The sequence below is a fragment of the Pteropus vampyrus genome, unplaced genomic scaffold (assembly GCF_000151845.1).
Source record: "Pteropus vampyrus isolate Shadow unplaced genomic scaffold, Pvam_2.0 Scaffold58, whole genome shotgun sequence".
Classification (NCBI taxonomy): Eukaryota; Metazoa; Chordata; class Mammalia; order Chiroptera; family Pteropodidae; genus Pteropus; species Pteropus vampyrus.
In genome coordinates this window covers 338,809-363,912 of record NW_011888839.1, presented here as the reverse complement: position 1 = coordinate 363,912, position 25,104 = coordinate 338,809, and the positions used below count along the sequence as shown (strand labels likewise).

Sequence of the window (25,104 nt, the reverse complement as noted above, 5' to 3'; positions counted from 1 at the left end):
TAATTAAAAAATAAATAAATAACCCTCAACAGCTTGCTACAAAATTAAGTCCTGGCAGAATGCCCACATTGTTCCAAGGCCAGGCCCCATGGGAAGGCAAGATAGTCCAGGGCTCCATTCTTCAATTTTAATTTCAGCCTTTCAGATGCAGGATGCCAAAGGAAAGTCCAGAGGATACAGGAGAGAACATGGACCAGATTCAAATTGCAATGTGTTGTTTAAGCATTACAAGTAGACCTAATATATGGAATCAAAACACACTACTTTATTGTATATCTAGGTATATATGTGTATATATATGTGTGTGTGTATAAACACACATGCAGAGATACACACATCCATTTAATTTTAATTAGCTAGCTCTCCAAGCTTCTCCTGTTAGCAGAAGACATTATCCTGTTGTCTCATTTTTTTTCTCATCCCTTGAAGGAAATAGTGTGGTAAAACTGGGGTTCTCAAGGCAGTCCAGAGCTGAGCAGGACACCTAGCCTTTATCTGGGAGAGGCCCTGCTCCCTCCCCAGCCTGTGTCCTGAGAACCAGCACAGGCCACCCAGTGGGGTTGAGGGTGGGGCATGGGCTGGGAGTCAAATTCATCTCTCCTCCTCATCCTATTTATGAGTTATTTCTATATTTGGCATAGGAGCATCACCTCCATGTTCACTGTCCCCACATGCCTTGGTTCCTGCTTGCACATGTGGGAGGTGGAAGCCAGCTCTGTTGCTGGACATGACTGCAATTTTGACTTCTTCCTAATCTTGAGCTGAACTCTGCCTCCCAGAGACTTCTCTGCCCTGGCCTTACCTCTATCTTCTGGATTTACATGGGGAGTCCACTCTCCCCTCCGTATGGAAAAATAAGTCTTGGTACTTCTAGAGGAGGTTTAGGTGAGACTCTCACCTTCAGCCTGTCTTTCTCACTTTACCCCTCTGCAATCCAGATGCAGAGTATACTCCCAGTGATCCAGAGACAGTGTACTTCAGCTCCCTGGAGTCCCTTCCCACCTCCCCGCTGGCCCTGGTGCACTCAAAGTCATAATTCTGGATGATTCCGAGGGCATTTCCCTGGCAAGACTCCCTCCTCACCTCGTCCAGCAGAGGGCCACTCCCTTCCCGCATTCCCAGGCACTTTGTGGGTACTCCTCCCACAGCTCACTCTCAGTGCACAGGAATTACGTGGACTTGCCTGGCTCCTGCAGGAACTACCTTGGTATCCCTCAGGCCTTTCACAGGGTTGAACGTAAAGCCGATGCTGCAAAAGGATATGCTGAGTAGATCAATTAATTAATCGAGCAACTATCTATTTTCACATGACCAGAATCCCACATTAACGTTTTTTCCAAGCCTTAACAAAGATGCAAAAATAGAAAAGTCAAGGCATATTTTCCTACCTCAGAAGACTGTATCAGATACTTTTGGAACAATCAACAGCCCCTATCTACCCACTCCCAACTTCCCGGAGGACAGAGGCAGCTTGTGGAAGAGAAAGAGAACAAGGATTTATCAAGTGGCACTGCCACATGCCCAGCCCTGACACAGTGCCTCTCATTGATCACCTGATTGGATTCCCACAATTCCCTCCGGAGGGAGGGCTCATTGTTCCCATTCTATAGATGAGGATCTTTGGCGCTGTGTAGGTTGCACAGGGTCTGTGACACTACAAATGGTAATGTGGAGATGTGCGCTTGACCCTAAAGCCCTCCTTTTCCACAGCACAGTATGTCTCTGAGAAGGAAAAACATAGGGAAGAAACAGAAATTAACCAAGAGAGATTATGGGAAAGTGAAGGCAGTTGGAGGTCAATTAGATAAAAGAGAATAAGAACGGTAGCTGGAGGCGAGTGTAAGTGTAAGATCACATTGAGGTTCCTCCTCCTTCTTCACATTCTTCTTCTTTAAATCCCTCTTTTAAATAGAGGAGACCTACGTGTGTTTGTAGGCAGAGGGGTACCAAGGAAGAGGAAAAGGTCGATTGTCGAAAGAGCTAAGTGGATAAAGGTCTTGGGAAAGATGTTTGGGTTGGAGGGGGACACAGGTAGGTGGGTTAGCCTGGAAGAAGAGGAGGGGTTTTACTTTCGCAGATTCATCGGGAAGGAAAGGAGGGAGGCAGATTAACATTTTCAAGTGGCAGCTAGAGCGTGAGTGAAGGCTTTGCACATGCCAACTGAGTTTATCCTCACAATCAGCCTGTGCTATAGATATTACTACCTGTCTTACAGGCAAGGAGATGATGTGTGTAGGGAGAAGAGAAAGGTGTTAGTAGCCTTAAGGGAGGAAGGGGTGACTGGAGGTTTGAGGGGTGTGGAAAAGGCATGGAATCACTGTTGAGAGTGCTACAATCAAAACCATATGACCCCCAAACCTAAATATTTGCTATCTGGCCCTTCTCAGAAAACGTTGCCAGCCCCTCTAATACACCATCCGCTCTGTGAAGACTAGGACCACATCTTACTTTTCTATGTATTCCAGGACTGTGCCTGAAATATAGGGATGTTGATAGATATTCAGAAAGTATAAATGAATGAGAAAACATCGGATACCATCTTTTTTAACAGCATGCTTATTCCCACTAATGTGAGAAAGATTGAGATTGTGGCCTTTTGAAAGCAGCACATCCTGCCATTTTTATACCCTCATTTTTAAAAAGGTGAGGAATGGCAGCCACGCAGGAATATTTAATGCAACACCTTAAAACTCTTTGACACTGAACTGATTTTATAGGCCTTGATGTTTCTGTTAGATGAAAGCTGCCAAACTATACCTGAAAACTCCAGTTATGCCCAGACCCAGCCAAAGTCACATTTTCGACTTGACTGTGTGTTCTTCTAAACTATAAATTTTCCAGCTTAGCTAAGTGAAGAGTGACGTAAAGTTTTACATATGTGGTGAGTTATTTTATGGGTCCTCGGATCTAGGAGCACATAGCAGCTGTAATATGGGCAGTGAGGCCTGATGAGAAATCAGCCTGATTCAGAAATATAATATTCCTAATTATGATAAGAACGATGGCATTTAAAGTGACAGACATTATCTCCAGGGGAACCAGGACTGGTGGGGGATCGAAGCACGAGAGCACAGGATTCACGGGGAGAAGGCCACAGTTGGGAGGTCTAGATCTCTATATTCTCCATCAGCCTCTGAAGAACGTCTAAAGAAATGCCCTTCCCTTTCTCTCTTTTTTTCCCTTGTTGAATAAAATAGGATATTTTACCCCAGGGCCAGGTGACACCACAGAGGGTGCTGTCCCTACTATCTTCTCTACTTTCCCCAGACAACTTTTAACTTAGAGGGCCCCTTCTCAACTCAAGAAGGAAAGACAATCGAAAAGAGATTTTGTTCCTCATAGACGAGCAGGAGCTCAGTCGACAATCCACGTGCTAAATGATAGAACCTGAATAGCTTCAATTTATTGCGTACTCCCTGTGGGCCAGGCAATAGACAAAGCGTTGGGCACATCTTAGCTCATTTGCTCCTCATAGCAACCTGTGCTGTAGGTGTTATTGTCTGCATTTTAACAGTGGGAAAGCTGAGGCTCAGAGAGATGAAAAGAGGTGATTTTGCCACCTAGGCAGTGGCAAGGCTGGGATTTAAACCTTGTGCTGCCTGGACACCGATGCTGTACCACAGAGCCTCATGTACAAGGGAGCAGCTGCCCTCAGAGTTTGCCCTAAATCAGGAGAAGACACACACACACACATGGACGCACACACATGCACACACAGAGTTAAACCCCAACACGAGGGAGCAGAGGACTAATACAGACCTGAATGGCCCTCTGAGAAGAAGCTCTGGGTGGGAGAAGGGCAGCGGGGTTTCCTGGAAGTGATCTTCAAAGGGCAGGAGACCCACTTCTGGACCTTGTGGACACTTGCCTGACTTTGCCTGGCTAGAGTAAGTTATTCCATGTTCCTCATCCATTAGCCCATCAGAGGTGTTCAATAATTATTTGTCAAGTTCACTAACAAATGAAAGTAATACCACCAATTGGTTTCTGCTTCTCCACAAACATAATGAGACCCAATAACCACCATCCAGGGCATAAACTGGGTGGTTCCACTCCTTAGTGCTGGCCTCTAAAGGGCCCACTGCTCTGCACCTTGTCTTCCAAGACTGGGTTCCCAAAGCCAGCACTTGCTTCCCTGAACCATCACGAAAGTGGCTGCCTTTGAGTATTTTGTCCCCATCCTGGCCCAGCAGTGAGTCCCTTACCTACAGTTAGTCCCACCACCTGCCACTGAAGCTCCGCACCCTCCAACCTCAGGCTAAAGGTGAAAGAAGTAGGGATGGAGGCTCGGTGCAAACAGACTGTCATTCTCAAGGCTACATCACTGACTTGAGGGCAGTGGCCACATCTTTCTCTTGGTTCCTGGCTCTTTGTCCATACGGTGCTGGTAGCTGGGCAGAGCTTTTCACCCCATAAGAATCAATCAGCCTGTCCAATGGCAAAAGTTGGCTCCCCTCACCCTGGGGCTCAGGTGCTCCTGTTCAATAAGTAGCTGGCAGCCAGCAAATGTTCATTAGCAATGGGGAGGAAAGAGAGGGAAATTGAAATGTGTCTTAGGGGACTGGAAAATTATTTGGTGAAATGTTTCTAAGCTTTTTCTACTTAATACCCATAAATTTCAGGGGCCATGCGTGCTAACAGCTTTTGATTTACAATGTCTTTATTCCTGCATTGTATTTAAGCCAAATTATGAAAAGGTAATAAGGGTAAAAAGAGCCTTTTAAAAATGCTTTGGGATCCATCTTGGGGTTAAGCCATTTCTGTCAGTGTTTGCCACCACTTTGTTAAAACAAGGGCTCTGAGTGCTGACAGCCAGAGTAGCTAATTGGTGTTGGACACCAGCCCACCAGGAGTCCTCCTCTTCCAAGGAACTTTTTCCTCCCCACTCCCAGCCCCCTGCCTCCAGTAAGACTGTTTAATGGCTGCTGAGGGCCAGGAGGAAAGCATGCCTTGGGTAAGCTTTGTGGGACCAGGTCTCACTCGGCTGCCACAGCACAGAGATATCCCCAGGTCCTGTAATTAAAATGCCTACAGTCAAACCAATATGCTCCTGTTCCACTGCCCAGGGGTTGCAAAGCTCCCTGCTAATGCTAAACACAAATTAAGAAAACACTGCGTCAGCCCTTCTTGTTTCATTACAATGTTATTGTCATATTTATTATCACAATTCCCTATAGGACCCTGGTTGGAATATCTAAAAAAATGAGTTAAGCTCTCTCCTTGGCTATACGAGGAAAACGCTTAACCATCTCCCCGAGGCACACGTAAACTTTGCTATTTGTGCTCAAAGCAACCCCACCCCCACCCCCACCCAAGACAAGCTTTCGCTCTGGATGGAGACAACGTTCTCTCAAACTGTAATTATCTTCCATTCATGCTACTGTAAAATGACTAGGTTGTTGCCACTGCTTTCATTTCAAAGAGCAGTTCTATTATCCGTTGACTAAAATGTAACAACCTACGGCATTTCCATGAATTAATTACAGTCTGGGAAAACAAACACAAACTTCACCCATGACGTTTTTCTAAATTACATTAGCCTAATTGCTTGATACCAGAATTAAGTTTACTTTTGCAGTCCCCCTCAATCACTCCCCTCCCTCTTTGTGTCTGTCAGACTGCCTGCCTCCTCCATACTTATCTGCAGGAGATTTATTTTACCCTTAGTAATAGAAAAATTGAATGAGGGAAAAAAAAAGAAACAAAACAAAAAAAACACTTCTTTGGAATGTTTGACAAGGAAAGAAAGATGTTAGTATTACAATTTTGTTCTATATGTCAATCTGACGTACATCCTGAAACCTTCCTTCTTCGTCTTTGCCCAAAATATTCTCAAGTTATGCAACAAGAGAAGGTTAAAGATCTACATACCATAGAAAGAGGGGACGCAGAGAAAGTCTGTATGGAGAATCAGGATAAGGGGAGGACGCGTAAGCGATGTCTTCAAGGACACACAAAATGTCATCACCTGGAGAACTGAGGGAAGAGAATTTCAGGAAACGAAAGTACAAAGTGAAAAGCCACAGAGGCTTTGAGAATGTATGGAGGAGGGCAAAAGGCTCATGTGACCTTATTCATTTCTATTTTTGCATATGTTTTATAATATGTATAATGCAATAATATAGTCGTATGTATATAATCTATGAATATACGTATATGAGATGTGCACTCAAGGAATTATTTATAATGGAGAATACCGTCCAAACATTTGGCAATCACTGATGTAAGCAATAGAATCGTCCTGAGATATTTAAGCAATTAAGTGACTACAGTGGATCTGCGTCTTACAAAGGTGACCTTGGCGCAGCGCATGAGGTGGGTGAAGGGAGGAAACTCTGGGCCGAGAGGCAGGGCTGAAGGCCATGGCCATGGCCCAAGTGAAGGGTGCTAAGAAGAGCCTGAGCAAGGGCAGCAGAGAGGTGGAGGGAGAAACGGAGGAGTGCAGGAAACTCTTTTGGAAGTAGCATCAATTAGCACTTGGTTTCCAGTTTGAAATGGAAGGAAAGTTTGAGTTTCTGAAACTATCATTTTATATAGCTGAGGAAGCAGTGGCAGCTTTTATGAAGACAGAATAAAGGAGAAGAAAAAATGTGGGGAAGGGGGTTAACGATGAGTCTGGTTTTGGAAATGTTGAGCGTAGGATGCCTGTGGAACGTGTAGTGGAGATGTCCGTTAAAACTTGAAATTCCAACCTGGAACCCAGGAGCCAGCCAAAAAAGTCTTTGAGTGCAGAACTCTCTCACGTGATCACCCATCCCCCTGTCTGTCCATATATCCTTAATCCTCCCAGAAAACATGAGGAGCACCTCCCTATGCCGGGCCCCAGGCTCACGTGATCAGGGGATAACAAGCAGAGGCCATTTCTGGGCTAATAAGGCCAAGCCCTGGTGCTAGCCACTTTGGGCATCGGCCTCTGTCCTGAAGGCTTACACGACAATCTTGATGCCATCACTATCAGGTGAGGAGCCCAAAGCCAAGGGCACTCACTCTCGCTCTTCTCAATATGGTCTTCTCCACACTGCCTGTCATATCAGGGCCCAGAATTCACTGGAAATCTTTAGTCAGGAGACTGGGTGGTATGTGGATAAAGAAGGACACCAACAAAGCCCCCGGGAACACCATTAAAGAGCCTAAGCAGCTCTCCTGGTGCTTTCTCTCAATTCTTGGCATGTCAATTAAAACTGTGACAGGCCAGAGTCAAATTCAATTCATATCATCCAACATGAGTAAGGAGAGTGTTTGAGTTACACGTGGTAAACAATGTATTTTCGAACTTCTCCATGCTCAAGCATCACATATCTCTCATCCTCAAATTGAGGATTCTAGGAAAACTTTATGGGCCAGCTGACAATGGTTCTGGCCTAAGATTCAAGAAGGCAAGGTTTTTGTCCTAATCCTGTTACTGTCATTGATCCTGAAGCAAGACATTTAACGTCTCCTTGCAATGAAGTTTGTGAAACACCTCATGGGGAAGCAATGCAATACATTTGAACATCAATTTTAAAATTCAGGCCACAATAACTATTATTCATTTTAACAGATTAATCTCTCAAGAATTAGAGGGAAATCCCAGATTGAAAAATTCAACAAATCTAATTAAAGGGATGCAAGTAAAATTAACATTTTCATTCAAACAGAATCTGTATCCTCAAGACTCCCCCTCCCAATTGGTGCACAAAGTGTCTCCTCGCCACTGTCTTATGTCCCACTGGGACAGGTAGAATGTACAGTGGGAGCCGTGTCAGCAAGCCTAAGCTCTGGGGTCTAGACTCTTATCAGTACAACCCTCCTTGGTGAGTTTCATCATTTTATGGGTTTTGTGAACTTGCACTTCTAGGGGAGGAGGAGGTAGGAGAAGATTCTAGTTGCCATTTTAAAAGAATTTGGAGACCTCAGACAACCTCCTCTATCCTAAGAGGAGGGTCGGAACCTTTGTAAAGTACATCCCCTGGCCATCTGGAGTGGCTACAGCAGAAATGTGACCTACCTAAAATTCAAAGAAATATAGATGTTTGCTAAGTCATCAGAGAACATTATAAATGATAGCCCATTTACCATCGATAGTTTACAGGGAAAATATATGCAAGCTATCAGATGAAATTTTAAAATAAACACTGTTGTGCACTGCTTCGTGAACCCCAAATTCATATGTTGAAGGCTTAACCCCCAATGTATTTGGAGATAGAACCTTTAAAGAGGCAGTTAAGGTTAAATGAGGTCATAAGAGCGAGGCCCTGATCCAATAGGACTGGTGTCCTTATAAGAAGAGGGAGAGACACCAGGGATGCAAGCACACAGAAGAAAGACCGTGTGCAGACATAGCAATGTAACCACTTACAAACCAAAGAGAGAGGTCTCAAGAAAAAACAAATCGCTGACACCTTGATCTTGGACTTCTAGGCTCCAGAACTGTTAGAAAATAAATTTCTACTATTTAAGCTACCCAGTTTAAATACCTCTAGTATTTTATTATGGCACCGCTAGCAAACAATTACAGATACAGATCGCTGCTGTTTTTATCCTATAAATATGTAATCAAAATAATACAGCTTGTTTTTGTGAACGTGCTTGTTTTCTTTATTGCATTTTGTGCTTCTTGTTGTTCCTCGTATAACTTCTGAATCAACGTGCCCCTCGTCCTCTATAGTCCTACAGTGAACTCATCTTGATACACGGTGGAGGCTTCCATCTCTCTCTCAGACAGCTGAAGACAAGGGTAGGGAATAATTGGTCGTGATGATTTGCAGCACTTGGTGTAGGCTCCCCAAATCAGAAGCCGTCCACCAAAGAAAACGTTGTGTCTCCTTCAGTCCCGGTGAGGCGCCCACCACTGACTTTCTGTTTTGCAATGACACTTCAGGTCAAAGAGGCCACACAGATAAAATTGTTGTTCTAATGATTTTTATCCTTCTTCTAGGGGCAGTTTGGACACAAATTCACAGAGAGTGGATAGTGGGCAAGTAAAATTGATGGCGCCACACACCGTCATCCAAACAAGCAGGGCCCAGTGGGGGACATGAAAATGTCCAGCTGTTTTCATGGCCATGAGACATAGACCAATCATAGCTCCTATGATATCATATTATATACATCACATCTGAGCTCTTTGTCACCACTGAGCCATACTTAACATTAAACGAGCCATACTTAACATTAAACAATGAGACAGGGTGTCCAAACGACCCTGACTTCAAGGGCAGACATTCTCTCATTAGAAGACCAAGCTTGTTGTGACATATGATCCTGTGTGGGAGCCAGCAGGGTGCCTGAACTGCAGCTGCAGAACTGTGGGCCATTCAAAGCACTGACAGGAACCATGGCAGCCAGCTGTGGGATGCTGGGAAATGGCCACTCCCGAGAGTGCAGCTGGAAATTCGAAGAGTGGCTCAAATTTCCCAAGAATTAGCATCACCAACAGGGACATTCTCTAAAAGCAGCTCGAAAGCCAAAGAATAATTTTCTCAGGAGGCATCATGGAAAGAACTCGGAGCATCATAGTCCCTTTGAACTGAGCAATACCACCCATGATCTCAGCTACCAACCCTTGGACCAGAGTCAGGGACGGCCTAGGGCTTAAAGGAGTGCTTACCAAACTTCATATCCTTAGGTCCACATTTGCAATATTTGTCATGTATGGACACCTACAATGATGGTTAGTTTTATGTATCAACTTGACTGGACCATGGAATGCCCAGATATTTGGTCAAACATTATTCTGAGTGTGTCTATAATGGTGTTTTGGATGAGATTAACATTTAAATCAGTAGACTGAGTAAAGCAGATTGCCTTCCCAAATATGCGTGGACCTCATCAGTTGAAGGCCTGAATAGAACAAAAAGCTTGAGTATAAGGGAACTCATCCTGCTTGATGGCATTCAAGCTGGGACATGAGTTTTTTTCTGCCTTCAGACTGGAACTGAAATATCAGCTCTTCTTGAGTCTCAAGTCTGCCTGCCTTTGAACTGAAACTACACCATTGGTTCCCTGGGGTCTCCAGCTTGCTGACTACAGATCTTGGAATTTCTCAGCCTCTGTAATCATGTGAGCCAATTCTTTATAGCAAATCCCTATCATCTATCTATCTATCTATCTATCTATCTATCTATCTATCTATCTATCTATCTATCTTTCAATTTTGTTTCTCTGGAGAACCCTAATACATTTCCTGTACTGTATTTCCTTAATACTCACTAAATCTTTAAATGGCCTATTTAAATAAATACATTTTTAAATGCAACTTTATATTGCATTCATAAATTCAAATCAAGTATTTTTGTTAAAAATGTATATATATAAACTACTGTAAAATTAAATACACACTATTAAAATAATAATCTTCCTGAAAACACACGCACTTCTGACAGTAACTGTATATGGAACAAAACTTCTGTCTGTCATTTCAGTCCATAGCAAATGGAGATTAACTATTTTTTTAAAGTGACTCTTCCCCTTCCTTTTCGGGTGGACATTCCTTCTCTCTCAGGCATGAAAAATAATCCACAAAACACAGTGCAACAGAAAGAATGCCCTTACTATCAGTTCCAGTTGCTGGTTGCTATATTTCAAACTATTCCAGACTTAGTGGCTTATTATGTCTCACCATTTGTGGGTCAGGAATTCAGGAAAGGCTGGACTGGGCAGTTTGTCTCTGAGCATCCGCTAGGGAGGCTGGGATGGAAGGGTCCACTTCCAAGACGGTTTCTTTACTCACACGTCTAGTGGTTTTGTGTTTCCTGCCTCTTTCTCTCCCCTCCCACCCTCCCCCGTTATCTCATCTTCCAGGGATTCTCCATGGATCTTTGGCTTCTCACATAGCAGCTTTAGGGTAGTCACATTTCTTATGTGGTGGCTCAGAGCTCCAAGAGCAAGCATTCTAAGAATCCTGGGTGGAGCTGCAAGGCTTCTTATGTCAGCCCTGGAATGTCACTTCTGCCACATCCTATGAGCCAAGCAAGTCACTTAGGACACCCAGAGTCAAGGAGAGGGGGATTAGATCCCACATCTCCATGGAGAAATGTCAAAGAATCTGCAATCGTCTTTACTTCTTCACCCCATTCTTATATACTGACTGAGGAGAAAGACCTCAGACATGGGATTTCCACCTCACAGGTAAAAGTGTATGGTGTATCCAGAACTAATGCAGGAGCCTGGTTCCACTGGAGCAAAGGCATAGGTTTGGAGTGAATCGCACCTGGCTTTGAGACCACTTACACCACTTACTGGGTGATCTCGAGCCAGTCGCTTAAACTCACTGAATCTCGGGATTTTTGTCTGTAAAGTAGAATAATGATACATTCCAGGGCCCTCATGCAGATACCTAGTACAAAGCCTGTACCATCATCACCCCCAGTAAGTGTTCACCCTTTTAAGCAAACCCAGGGAATAGTGAGGATTTTACAAAGGTATTTTTAAAATACGGTATTTATGATAAAAACAGCTGCACAATCTGAAGCAGATTGAGACATGATAGAAAGGGTCTTCTTAAAGCAGCAGTTTTTAGTGGAAATTGACTAGCAAGCATCTTCCCAGAATCTCAAAGTTACCCCCAAATTTCTGCCATGATATCTGAGATAGCTCTGCTTAGTAATCATGTAAGGAACTGGCAAAACAGCATCGTCTTTTCCCTAAAACATAACTTATCAGGTGTGGGGAGGGAGGGGAGAATGCGATGCAGATTGGCAAGCTCTGATCCACAGGTACCCGATGGTGGTGATAACGCCCCTGCAGAGGGCCAGTTAGGTGATGTGTTGGAGATGGTTTTGCCAGGTACACTGCTGGGGGCAGGGTGAGCATTACTACACTTAGAGGGCAGAGACCAGGGATGCTGGTGCACGGGGCTGTCCTGCATCGTGAAGCATTATCTCTCCATTTAGTCACGGAAATTAAAACCTTGTTTTTCAGAACCTAGGACTAACTTATTTTACGCATGAATATAATGTAATTCTACTTAGCTATAATAGACACTTTATTTTTCAGAAATGCACTGGGTACATAAATCAAGGAAAGACTGTTCTCTGTTTCGTTCAGAATTCCAAGAGTTTCTTTCCAAAGAGTTTCTTTGGAAAATCATGTCACTGGCAACAGCACCAGCCTGTGCTATTCCAGTCACCGATACCACTTGCCTGTTTTCAGCTGCATTGGAGGTAGCAAATGACAAGCACCTAATCACTTCAGTATGGCATCCAGAGCAGGGTGCCTGCCTGGAATTGATCATAAACTACTTTGCCTTCGTTCTTTTTTATAGTTCAGTTATGACATTACACTGAATTTTCTTAACATTATGGGTGTGTGGGGAGGTTATATTATCTATGAATGTCACTTCAGGATTGTGAACAGAGAGTTAAAAAATATTTATAATAAAGACGAGGGTTGAGTCTGACAGGACGAAGAGCCTACTGCTTTAAAAGAAGTTTGCTATGGATCAAAAACGCCTTTCCAAGTGGAAACATCAGGGGATCATTTCCTTTCTGGAACCTGCTAGACCGAGGACCAGCCCAGCGAGGCCAGGCAGGAACAGCTGGCTCTGAGGCATGAAAGAAGTCTTTCTCTTCAGCCCTTGCAGGTGAAAAGACACAGAAGCCCCATCAGCTTTTCCAAACTGAAGGAAAGACTCAGCAGACTTTATACAGCCACATGACCCTCAACAATCTATTAACGTAAGCCTCAGTTTCCCTATCTGTAAAAAGGAGATAAATAATAGCTCTTCTCATATTGACTTCCTATGTGGATTAAATCAGACAAATAAGATAAATCCTGTTTAGTGCTTCCCTCAGCATCCCTGAGCATATGCTCCTCGATAAATGGGAACGTGTTTAATACCATTCACACAGCACTTTACAGTTTACAAAGCCCTTTTCCATAGACTGTTTCCTTTAACTTTATATAGATTATCCCAAGTAACTTTCCCAACAAATTCTGAAATATTATATCCTATGATCTAATAAAGTAGAGGTAACAACAAAGAGTATACATGCTCTTTGCACAACATCATGCTGCCTCCACCCATGCTGACATTCTCATTCATTTACTCGTTCAACAAGTATTTATTGAGCCCCTGCCACATTCGAGGCACTGGGCCTCCGTAGTGAAGACTGACAGGAATACCATCCCCAGGGAGGAGGAGAGGTTCAGGGAGGCCCAGAGTGGCCACAATACTTGCCCAGGATCACAGTGACAGCCATTAAACTGGGTTTTCCCACTTGGAATCCATGTGGCTCCATTCACATTTTTTCTGTGCAGCTCTGAGGGCAAAAGTCACTCTCGAAGGAAGAAGAAGTTACTGGAGGAGGAAGCTGGGGGCAGTTCTGGAGGGAAAAATGCCCTAGCTGACAGCTAGAGCCACCAGCAATGGAAGGGGCAGCCTTTTGAGAATGGAGGCTGTTCTATCTGCATTCTCCAAAGACACTGGGGACGAGTTTGAGGCTTGCCCTGGGAGAGAGCCTTCAAAACCCATTCTATCTAAGAATCTAGGTCTTATTTAGAGACCACTTCTCAGAGTATAGGTTTTTGCTTTTATCTCTTCCCTTCAGATGTTAAATGTTTTTGCCTCAAGCTCATTATTTTGGTTAGTATTTTAAGCTTCCAGCTTCCATAGAGGGGTGAGCTGCTGGAAAATGGTCTGGGACTTAAGTGGTTCCACGGTCCCGGTGTAAATTCTCCTTATCCTGTCCTAAATCGATGTTCTCAAGGATGAGAAAGAAACCCCCTGGAAACTGATAATCAATCTACCAAGTACACAAAGAGGATACAGAAAATCTTAACGAAAGGGTGTTCTTGGTTTGCTTGACTTCGTCATGTGACCCCATACTGTCCGCTGTTTGAAAAATCTAAAAGGACCAGCTAGGTCTTTGATCCCATGGACATTTTTTTTTCTCCAGGCATGAATATGTCAAATATAGTCATAAAAACAGTGACCTAACCTGTGCCCATAAACATATTTTTTAATGATTATACTTCTAGTTTATTCCATCTTACTCTGGTCTCAAGCCAATTAGTAAGAACTCAATTTCTCAGAAGTAATTATAAGTTACTTTGCCTTCATTCCTCTTTACACTTCAGTTATGACATTACACCGATTTGACCTTAGCAGAGATTTGGGTTGATTCCACGAAAACGTGTGTGACACAGAGTTCTCTGAATGTTCTTTTTCCTTACTCTGCTATCAGAGAACTTTTATTTCCTTTATTTTTTGCTGGATTCATGACAAACAACTTCTAACTTAAAAGGAGGGCAACAGAAAGAAAGGACCAGTTCTCTATACCATCACATATCATTGGCCCCTACACATTGTCATACATATCACACCCCAGTTTGAGTTTCTGACTCAATTCCCTGGAGAGAGTTTATACTCACCTGGTCTCATTAAGGCAACGCACAATTGTACAGCTTCTCACTGTGGGACCAATTAACCATTTCCACATCAGGCACCAACATAACCCCACCATACAGTTTGTCGTCATTATTTATGTTAAGTACCTAGTATTAATTATGTTATAAACACTCAAAATGAGAGCCATATTTTCAGACTGTGGGTGGTGATTTCAGACATAAGAACTAGTTGGTTTTTTTTTTTCACTGTTCCTATGTTTTGTGCATAATTTGTGCACCAAAATGTAAAGCTATCTACAGCTTTCTACTTGAAGCATTTTTTCAAATTAGCTGTTAAAGTGATATAATTAACTATGCTTGAGCGTCTTTTGGCATCTGAAAGGGAGAATTACCAATATAAAGAGAAATGTACAGATGATTGGATTGACCTCCAACTCTCATGGCAAACTTCCCCAGCACAGGCAACAATGGCAGCAGCATGAACCAATGACCACAGGTTTCTGAAGACTGAATAATGACAGAAATCTAGTCCCATAGTGGAATTCTTTACTGATCTATAAACCCAATGACATTTTTGAGTTATTATCTTTGGGATAAATAGCATATCTTAATAGCTAATTGTTTAATTAAGCCCTGACATCACCATAATTTCCCAATAGTGAGTGTACTAAACCTTAAAGGACTGCGAAGGAAAGAAGTCAGCCTCTGTTTTGAAAAGCCATAAAGAATGAGAATGATTCCTATTGGTTTGTCACAGTTTGGAAATATTAGGCCCAAAGGACTTGTTTAAGTTAAACGACCTCCAAATCCTGTCCCCCAAACAAAAAGTAAGAAAGTATGGAGTTGGCTTTCACTTTGTGTTTTCCTTCAGTTCTTCCTTTCCTCATTCACCAAGGCCACAGATGCCTGTCAAAACAGGATTAAAACCCTGAGGCCAGCCCTAGACTGGCTCCATGGCTGCACCCAAGGCAGATCCTCAGACATGGCTACTGTGAGTGTGAACCTCGGTCTGGTGAGACAGTCCAGCTCTGGATACCCGGGAAAAGCTCACGCCTTGACTTTTGACCCTGGTTCTTTCATCAGAACAATGATGTTCTAGGATGACTTGTGGACAAATGCAAAAGAGAAAACTGAAAATCTTTCCATCAATCCAAAAGAAAAAGACCTATAATGTCTGTAAGATGACAGTTGTATGCTACTGTTAGCTATTACTGAATCGCTTCCGAACTGCACCAGGGTATAATTTGGGGAAAATGATGGTCAAGTCCATTGGAAGGGGGGATAGAATAGGCTTCCCCTCTGAGTTTTATCCCAGCACCTCTTTATTTAGAATTTGCCAGTTTCCCTTGGTTGGACTGGGACCCAAACAGGGTAAATCTTTGCTCTGCCCAGTTCAGCATTTGTTCCCAAGTTTAATGCTCATGTTCATGAAAGGCTGCATATTTCTTTAGAATTACTTTCAAGCCATATGTTTCTGTTTTGAAAGAATAAGGGCTTTTTCTCTATAATAATCACCACAGAAAAATAAAAAGGGCAAAGTCTTTTGTTACCAAATACTCAACTCCCAAAAGTTGAGTCACCATCATGGAGCTGACTATTCAAAGCACAGTGTTGGCACTATTTTTCCCTGGCACATTTTCTCATAACAGCAATTCCACTCCTGTACTTCGGTATCATATGCCTTATGGAGAAAGTAAGGCCGCCACTCGTCAGCCCAGTTCCTTCCTCAAAGGGCTGGCACAGCCTGGCTGCAGGAGTGTGCACTCATTCTTGGAAATTAGCAATACCGGGACCAAGTTCCATTTATCTGATCAGTAAATGCGGCTGTTTAAAAGGAAATGCACATCTGCCTCCCCACAAACAAAAATTTAGTTAGAACATGTCTGAGGTGGTGAGAGTGTAAAGAGAAGTTTATATGGTTTCGTGCCACCAGATTCTCTGTAAAATACAACCGGTCAAACAGTAACAGCAGTGATCCCGGGGAAACCCACGAGGTGGATCTCGAATATTCCCATTACTCTAAGGTGTCACATAGACTCAGTGGAATGACTTTTCAGCTTAACACAAAGTGAGAGCTGCCACTGGGTAATAAATCCCTTTCTATCCTAAAATAGTAGTCCATGAAATAAGCAATGCAAGAAGCAAAAGGTGTTTTATTTCCTCAATGGTGGCAAAGTGCCTCTTCTGATGAAAAATTTTTATTTACTCCAGAATGCACAAATCCTGCTTGCTGCTCATCTCCATTCCATTCTCCTGAAAGCAGGGATGCTCTTGATTATGTCACAACTACCAGTTTAACTCAGCAGGAAGCTTCGTCGCCATCATCGTGCCCTAGCCAGGTCTCTTGGCTGAGAGAAGCAGGAGCCCACCATTGCTAATGTTTGAAAACCCAGAAGGAGGATAGAGAGGTCCGTCCTCTGAAGGAGTGATTTGCACCCATCACCACTTGCTTTCCAGCTGCTGTGGCCAAATAGCAGTATCCCTCAAAAGGCTGCCCTGAAAGCCACCAACCAGTGACAGGCAGCACTGGTGTGTGTGTGTGTGTGTGTGTGTGTGTGTGTGTGCGCGCGTGAGAGAGAGAGAGAGAGAGAGACTGGATTCATTGTGGAGCAGGCTGCTCTGAAATGTCCAATATTCCTGTTTCTCTTCAGACATTAATATATGTAAGACTGAATAGTCAAATTTCAAACAGTCTTAAGCATTTCCAAAATGGCCCTTCTGCCTGCAGTTCCTCTGCTTCGAGTCTCAATCTAAATCTTGGCATCTGACAAATGGCGGTGAGAGTTTGCAGAAATATTAAGGAACAAACCTTTGCCAGATCTGAAATGGAGATGAATGTAACAACAATGAAAAACACTTAGAACCTCGTGGGCTTGCAGCCAAAGCACTCGAACTAGGTATACGCGTACCAACAAACGCAGGATCCGCCACAGCGATTTATAACAGATTCTAGCAGAGATTTATAACAGAGACTAGAGAGTGGTGCTCTTGCAGATGCAGAGGTTGTGTGCGTTTGGGGCGGGGGGAGGTAGAAAATGAAATGAAGAAAGAAAGCAACAGATTCTAATGAAATCCAAACATTCCGAGCCACTCTTTCAATCTCAGAAATTCTACCATGATTTGGGCGATTCAAACGGTCTTTGAACCACGTTGGAAAATGTCACAATAGATGTTTGAATTAAAATCCAGTACGTTTGCCAAAAGACCAATTGTTAAAAATTGGCAGCATTCCAGACAACTTACTAGGCTGCCCGGGGCTGAGAGAATTGCTAATTCCAAAGTTAATTATCATCTTATTGATAAAGGGGTAATTTTTTAAAGCTCATGGTGTGGCTTTTGTGACTCATTAATTAAAATTTAGAGTAATTTACTAGACACAGTGGTGGCTTCTGTTACATTATGTATGTACCAAATCATCTAAATTTTCTCCCAGGGGCCGTTTTTAATTCCCAGTCTCTCCTCACCTGTCTGCCTTTGAAGGGAACAAAAAGTATTAAAAACATGTCGATCTCAAACTAGTCTTTTGGGAGATCGCAGGATTAAAAAAGTAAGATGTCCAAAGGAGGCATTTAATCAAAGCTCCCTCCTAGAAATGCCACATTTGCCCACCAAAATTAAGAAGCACGTGTGCTCACACCGAAAGAGACAGCTTTCACAAACTTTCTCTCCAAAATGTTAGACCGAATTTTATGTTCTTTGATAATTAGATGGGAAGAGAGTCTTTCCTCGTATCCTTTCCCTTCTCTCCCACACAATATCCCCGAATAAAAGCAGAAGGCTCGGGGCGAAGAGAAACGGAACGGGATGAAACTGGAGGTGCTTGGAATCTGAAGCCCCCAGCCCAACAAGGGACAGTGTCGCCTCCTGTTTCCTCCGGACGCGTGGACTGCGGTAAGCCCTCCGCAGCCACCTGGCGTCAGTGTGATGTCGAGGCTTCCAGGGGTGCAGTCTGGGGAGCAAGAGCATCCCGCGGAGCTCTGCCCCGAGGTCCCTGGGAGCGAGTCCCGAGCTCCCGCCCCCACCTCTGTCTGGACCCCGATGCTGACTGTAACGGGTCATAAGGGACGAGAGTATGGGCTGTAAACAGCCTGCAGAACACTCTAAAATCTAACTCTCCAAATGTGTGTAAAGGTTCTCTCTGAGCATTCCTTGTTTTGATTTAGGGGAACTTCAGTGATGTTTGAACTTGTTGAAGTATTTGAGATCCAAAACTGAGATTAAAAAAATAAAAGCCACCGCTTTAAGAGAGAGGTTTAATGCAATCTGATTTTCATATTAAAGTTAAAAAAAAATTTTTTTTTTAAATTCAACCTGTGTATTTTGGGGTATTATTTGAATTTTTATAATGAACAAATATTATCTAACATTTTAAAAAGTCATTACTTTTTTTGAATTTTCAATATAAAAGTTCTTAGAGCAGGGCAAGAGTCCTTGTGTTGGCTTGTTTTCTTTCCAGCAGCTGGTCTGCTTGTCTTACCTGCTGCTGGAGGAGAACCCTACGACCCTCGCCCCCAGGAGCCAAGAACCAGAAAGTGAAACTGCTTCTACTGGTTTCACTTGCCTTGAAAACACACCACCAAAAGAAAATAAATGACCGAAACCAATTTACTCCGCTTTCTCTTATTGTTTTCTTTTATTTTTATTATCGTTCATTTACTTTTTTTTCCCCCTTTCTGCAGCAAAATAAAAGTAATTTTGGTGGTGCAGGAAAGAAATGTAAACATGTTAAACATAAAAGAACTAGGTTGTCGTGGGATTTGCATTTTTCTTATAATTTCACAAAACAAGCAGATGGATAAATCTACCAAAATATTAGAGTCCTTCCACATACACAATTTAAAGAACTAAAGAAAACGCATTCATATTTTAAAAAAATATCTGTCACAAATATGTTTAAAAGGTAAAGATTTTGAACCACCAAGCAACTTCCCTAAAACTGAAGGCTCTACATTAACATTTTATTTGAGTTTACTACTGTTTTTCTAGGTAATCTTCACCCAGCTGTTTTTACTCAAATACCCGCCTCATTTTTTTCAGGCTAATTCTACCAAGCAACACAAAAAATGCTCCATGCAGATATCGTGCCCCCAGATAGCTTACTTTACCACAATGTAAATTCCTTCACAGTTATTTTTATGCTTTCACTCCAAATATTCTGTTTTATTTAAAAAGAAAAAAATCTCGAGGAAAAAAAGCAACTATGTCTCTCACTCTTTAAAAATGGTTCCTCTGTTTGAAAAGGAGAAAAAAAGAGTATACAACAAATATCTTGATTCGGAAGCATCTGGATTTCTTTCCCCAATACCACAACATCTGAGACCAACCAAAAAACCACTTTCTCAGAGAGCTACTGATTGTCTAACCCTCTTGAGTACTGTCATAGAATCTGGAGACAACACTACGAGCTGCCTCTTGTTTATTATTACAGATTGTGCAAAGAGCTTTGACCAAACACCTCTACTATCAGTCAAATGACTTAATGAAGCTGGCACCTCACCCACATCTACTGTCCTGTCCTGCACAGCAGTCAACCTCAAGAGAAAGCCTTGTGTCACCAGGACGGACATGTAGAAGCGGGTTCAAGTCACACGATGCCCCCCTGGAAAGGAGGTGACTGTATATTTGAATTTGGGAAAACTGCTCCTGACACGTAATGGTTACCTGTTTTTTTTTTCCCCAACTTAACTAGCACCAGCAATAGCAATAAATGGTATTCTCATCTATCCTGGTAAATTAGTGAAAAACAGCACAAAGACACATAAAATATTTCATCTGGTATACGAAACAAATAAAATTCAATTTAAAAAACCGCTCTTGCGTGTTCACAGCACATGAATTTTAAAAATTAAATTTAAGTAAATACTTTTATTCCAAGACATGCTAACATTTTTTTAAATTCAAAAACAAACAAAACGAAGCAAACTCATCATCATAAAAAAAAAGCTAACTAGTTATTTGAGTTAACGTTTGGGGAAAAACAACTTTCTACATATTTAAATACAGACTTAAAGAGTAATGAATATGTCCATACCCAAAATTTATCGACTATATAATTCTATACTACATCTCCTCTGAGCTATAATTAAGAAATCAACCATTGTATTTTGAGTAGAAGAAATGAAAGTTTACCTGCCGGCCTCAGTGGTTTTAGTGCAGGACACTCAGGCATTACCACAGAGGTAGGCATGCAACCCAGAAAAACTGAAACAGGTAACCTGTCAGGCTGACAGAAAAAGAAGGATCCCATGTCAACAGCACACCCTCCGATTGTGTATCTCCCTTACCTACGGCTTGTTCACCAGAGCCCTGATCAGGTTCTTTACCAGGCCGGGAATGTTGACTCAGAAGACAGAAGACTTTCAGTGCATGCAAACCGAGTATTGCAAAAACTAATCTTCCACCCGTGTGTTAGTAGCTCACAGTTAGTCTCCAGCAGCCCTGCTCTCCGGCTGCAAACATCTCATTAGACTAATGCATTCAGCACAGGCAGAAAACTCGATTTACCATAGCTACAGCAATGAATTTCCATTACGATGACAGCTTCAACCACATCATGTCCGGAAAACCAGCCAACCACTGGCTTTTAAAGAACACACACATTTTACATGCAGAAAACGAGGCGTGTGTGTGTGTGAGTGTGTGTGTTTCATGTTTCCTTCCTCTGAGCAGCCCAACTAAGAGAAATGTGCAGTGTAGCTTTTTGCCGACATGAGCTGCAAGGTAATGATACTTGTGCTTCTTTGGTAGTTACGTCCTTGTAATAACCTGAATTATGTCACAATTGTTAGAATGGGTGTTTCCAACATTTCGGTTTTCATTACCCCTCCTCTGTTGCCATAGAAACCAGACTGTAACATCATCTCTTTGTCCAAGTCCTGCAGCAGTGTGGGCCAGCACCAGGCTTACGAGATACTAGTGAGCTGAAGGAGTAAATGTTTGACTTTGGACAAATAAAACAAAAAAGAAATATTCTAATGACATCATTGTTCAGGAGAGACTGTGTTTGCCAGAGTAGTGCCCTACACGTGAGCACGCCATGGTCATACATATTAACTCTACAGCTGCATACAACACACATGGTCAGTTCGTTAAAACAGGACCCTGACTTGGGCTCCAGACCTGCATGTGTAACTGCAGATGCGTTTCCACACCCGTGAACATGGACAGGGCCTGCGTGGGGTGGGATGATCCTTAAAAAAAAACGGCTACTAGTCACTCTCCATGCCCTTTGTGCTTTTTGTGGCAAATCAGTCTATACTGGTAAAGAGAACTTTTTCTTCTTTTTTTGTAATGTGAAGCAAGACTCCCCATTGTCCATTTTATTCACCCCATTCTGGGGTATTATTCCCAAGTATTTCCTACAAGATAAAACATCCATTCAATAAATACATGGCCACCCACAGACTTACTCCTGGGGGTGAGCAGCAAGCAAATTTAGCCAGGACTAAACATCAACTAAGGCTAATTAAGGCTTAGGCCACAACTTGGACAGTTTCTGAGAGTAAAAAAAAAAAAAATGAAATTACAACTTGAGGTTTTTCTGAATATAGAGACAGAGTCACAATAGAAAGAAATAAGAAATCTTTCTCCTTAAGTTATGAACATAGAAAAAAATAATTGTTTTTGAAGTCAAAGCATTGTCTTTGTTGAGCAAGAAGTTAATTTACTTCTTCATTTCATCATCTAATTTTATTGTTTTGTTTTGTGTGGAAGAAGGCAACTCTGGTAGTTTTTCATTTTGGTCATTGAATATAAGTTGATTTCATTAAGGGACGGGGAGAGAGAGGAAGAGGAGAATGAAAGAAAAAAGAAAACAGGACCCACTGGATGATTTCAATTTGGCCATCATCTATGTATCAACCACAGTGGTTGTATATATGCCTGTGGCCCCGAACACAGTCTCACGCTCCCCTCCGCAAAGCACCTTGAGTGGTCTGAGATGCTAGACAAGTCTTTACTTTAAAATGTTTCTTCAGTCAAATAAAATAAGTCTTTCTTAAATAATCAAACATATTTCCCAAATCCAAAAAAAGAGAGAGAGAGAGAGAGAGAGAGAGAGAGAGAGAGAGAGAGAGAGAGAAAGAAGGTTTGGCAGAATCTGCCTGAAAGAAAGGAGTTTTCAGTTTTCCTACCCAGCTTTTTGAGAATTTGTGATTCCGATCCTCAGAGTCCACACTTCCTGACCTCCTCCCAGAGGCATTATTGTTGTGGCCTGCCTTCAAATCAGGTGTGGCTGGGATGCAGGCATCCGCATCACAAGTAAACCGCAAAATGAGGCTATGATAGAAATTAACTAACGCTGGCCTGCTTAAAAAAATAGGTAGGTAGATATAATCTTACTGAGATTTCTTTATATAAGCAGGACTAAAGGCCTTAAAAATTAAATCCATGTTCTTAAAAATCCTCAATGTTTTTAATTTCAAGAAAAATTTTAAGTTAGACATGTAAGAGAAAAGAAATTTGGCAGGAGGGCTGTATACAAGCTAAGGAGTCTGTTAAGAAGCAAAGGGGCCGTTCTAAGCTAATTTATCTATCTATAAGTCTTGCATATCCCTGGGCTACAATCAGGATGCTTAGGTTGTGGTATGTTGTTAATTTTCTTTGGTGCTGTGGTTACATTTCTATCTCAGACCACAGGCAGCACACTCTTCTCTTTCCTACAAATGCCACTGGTTTGGCGGTTATCGAGAGGCGGCCAGTAGGAGCAGGTTAATTTGTGGGCATCCCAAACACAAACCTACTTACAGGAGTCTCCATCTGAAGAGTAATCCCTCTGTCAGCTGCTGGTAACGAGTTGTGGTTCCACTCCAAGCATCAGGTGGGGAGGTCTGTGTCCTAAACAGGAGAGTCAGTGCTACAGCAAAATTAACCCTTGTTACATAATCATAGCTAACATTTACTGGAGAAATACTATATACAAACCCTTTTCATGTGTTATCCAATTTACAACCCTATGAAGTAAGTGTTATTTAGTACTATCCCCCATTTTACAGATAAGTAAACTGAGACTTAAATAAGTTGTTAAATAAGTTGCCCAGGTCACACTACTCAGAAGTGTTGGACATAGGATTGACCCAGGCAGACTGTCACCAAAGTCACAGTAATTAATCATATGACCACATGGCCTCCTGGCACTGCCCCTTGTTCCAGCTCTGCCATTAACCGAATAGCATTGGTCAAATCACTGTCCTTCTGTAACGTGGGGGTTGGGTGTAGGGGACTAGGTCATCTTTGTGGTCCCCACGTCTGACATTCTACAGTTCCATGAATTGCTTTACCTGCTGGACTGGAGCAGACCAATGCTTTGGGTTGGAAGAGTACTCAGCTATGGTTGTGGCTATGGCTATGACTACTAAGGGCAAAAATTACCCTCTCTGTCAATAGAGTAAGACCTGGTAAATTGGTGCTTTGGACTGTCAATTTGGGGTGGAGGTTGGGGAGAGAGAGCATGGAGAAAGAACAGGGAAGTTTTAAAAGCCAAGATTGCATTTCTGAAGTAGTGACGGGGGACCAGTCTCCCACATTCAATTGGTCCCCCAACTTTTCTTCCACATCATTCGACACAGACTTTTCCGTAAGTGGTCCTGAAAGTTTAAGGAGTTTCAGGGTTATGGAAGGTATGAGGTTTACGATCACCATTTTGCCAAAGGGGAACCTCATTAGTCAGACAAGAGAGGCAGAACAGAGTGAGTAGATGCCGGACCTCTTGGCTCCCCTAACCTGTCACTTTTTCAACTCGTAACCTTGCCTTCCATGGGGTCAGAGCTTAGTTTCAAATAAGCAAGCAAGGATCTTTCTAAATTAAAAGCAGGACTTTTTTTTTTTTTTGGTAGTAAAGATAAATGGGAAATTACCTCAATAGCCAATAAAAACAGATTACTTAAGTAAATGTATCATGTGTCCATATCATAGACTATACATTGTAACTACCAAAAAGGATGTCCTAGAAAACCATAGGATGACAGGAAAAAATGTTCTTAATATATAGTTGCTAAGATATTGCAGGTTGCAAAATAATATTCAGAATAGATTAGAATCTTATTTTGAGGAAAAAAACAGACATACCTCATTTTATTTTGCTTCGCTTTATTGCACTTCGCAGATATTGCGTTTTTTACTAATTGAAAGCAAGTCCCCCTACCACCCCCAGCAAAAAGATTGTCACTCGCTTTACTGTGATATTTGTTTTTTTGCAGTGGTTTTTTTGCATGATATCTTCGAGGTATGCAAAATACTGGAGATATGTTAATAGTAATGATTCCTTGGTGATAGGATTATGAGTCATTTTTTTTATCTTTCTTTTGTATATTTTCTACATAAGAAGACCTACTTTTGTAATAAAAAGTTATATGAATGGATTGATTAGTAACAAAATTTTTCCATATAACATCTGCAAACCTATTTGCTTATAATTTTTATAAACCTTAAGTCTCATTTCTTTTTCATCAAAAAAATGAAAATAAAGCCTTTGCCCATTGGTTGTAGGTTACATTCAGCCAATGCTTCAAGCTCGAAGACTATCCCCAGCTCGCTCAGGTCATCCTGCTGTCCGCCATTCTGGGCTTCACCGTCACTACATCTTGGACCCCACACAGGGTACTCAGCAGAGCCAATGCAAAGTCCGGGACAGACCCCATGTCCTTCCCCATTCCAGGGCTCCTACATTCTTTGGGGTCCTCTCAGAGCTAATAATATTTGGTCTTGTTTTAGTAAAGCCATGTGTTAAAGACACAGGTCGTTGGGGAGGAGGGAAGGTGATCAAATGAAGTGAAAATC

The 25,104-nt window shown here is 42.2% G+C and overlaps 1 protein-coding gene across 1 annotated transcript in view; it reads right to left on the bottom strand.

Annotated features, from left to right (window-relative positions):
- SCML4 (Scm polycomb group protein like 4) overlaps nucleotides 1-20,771 on the bottom strand; it is a 92,899-nt gene extending 72,128 nt beyond the window's left edge. The window contains exon 1 of the mRNA XM_011360690.1: nucleotides 20,613-20,771. The gene's annotated coding sequence lies outside the window, so the exon portion shown is untranslated. The remainder of the gene's footprint in view (nucleotides 1-20,612) is intronic.
- Between the last annotated feature and the right edge of the window lie 4,333 nt (nucleotides 20,772-25,104).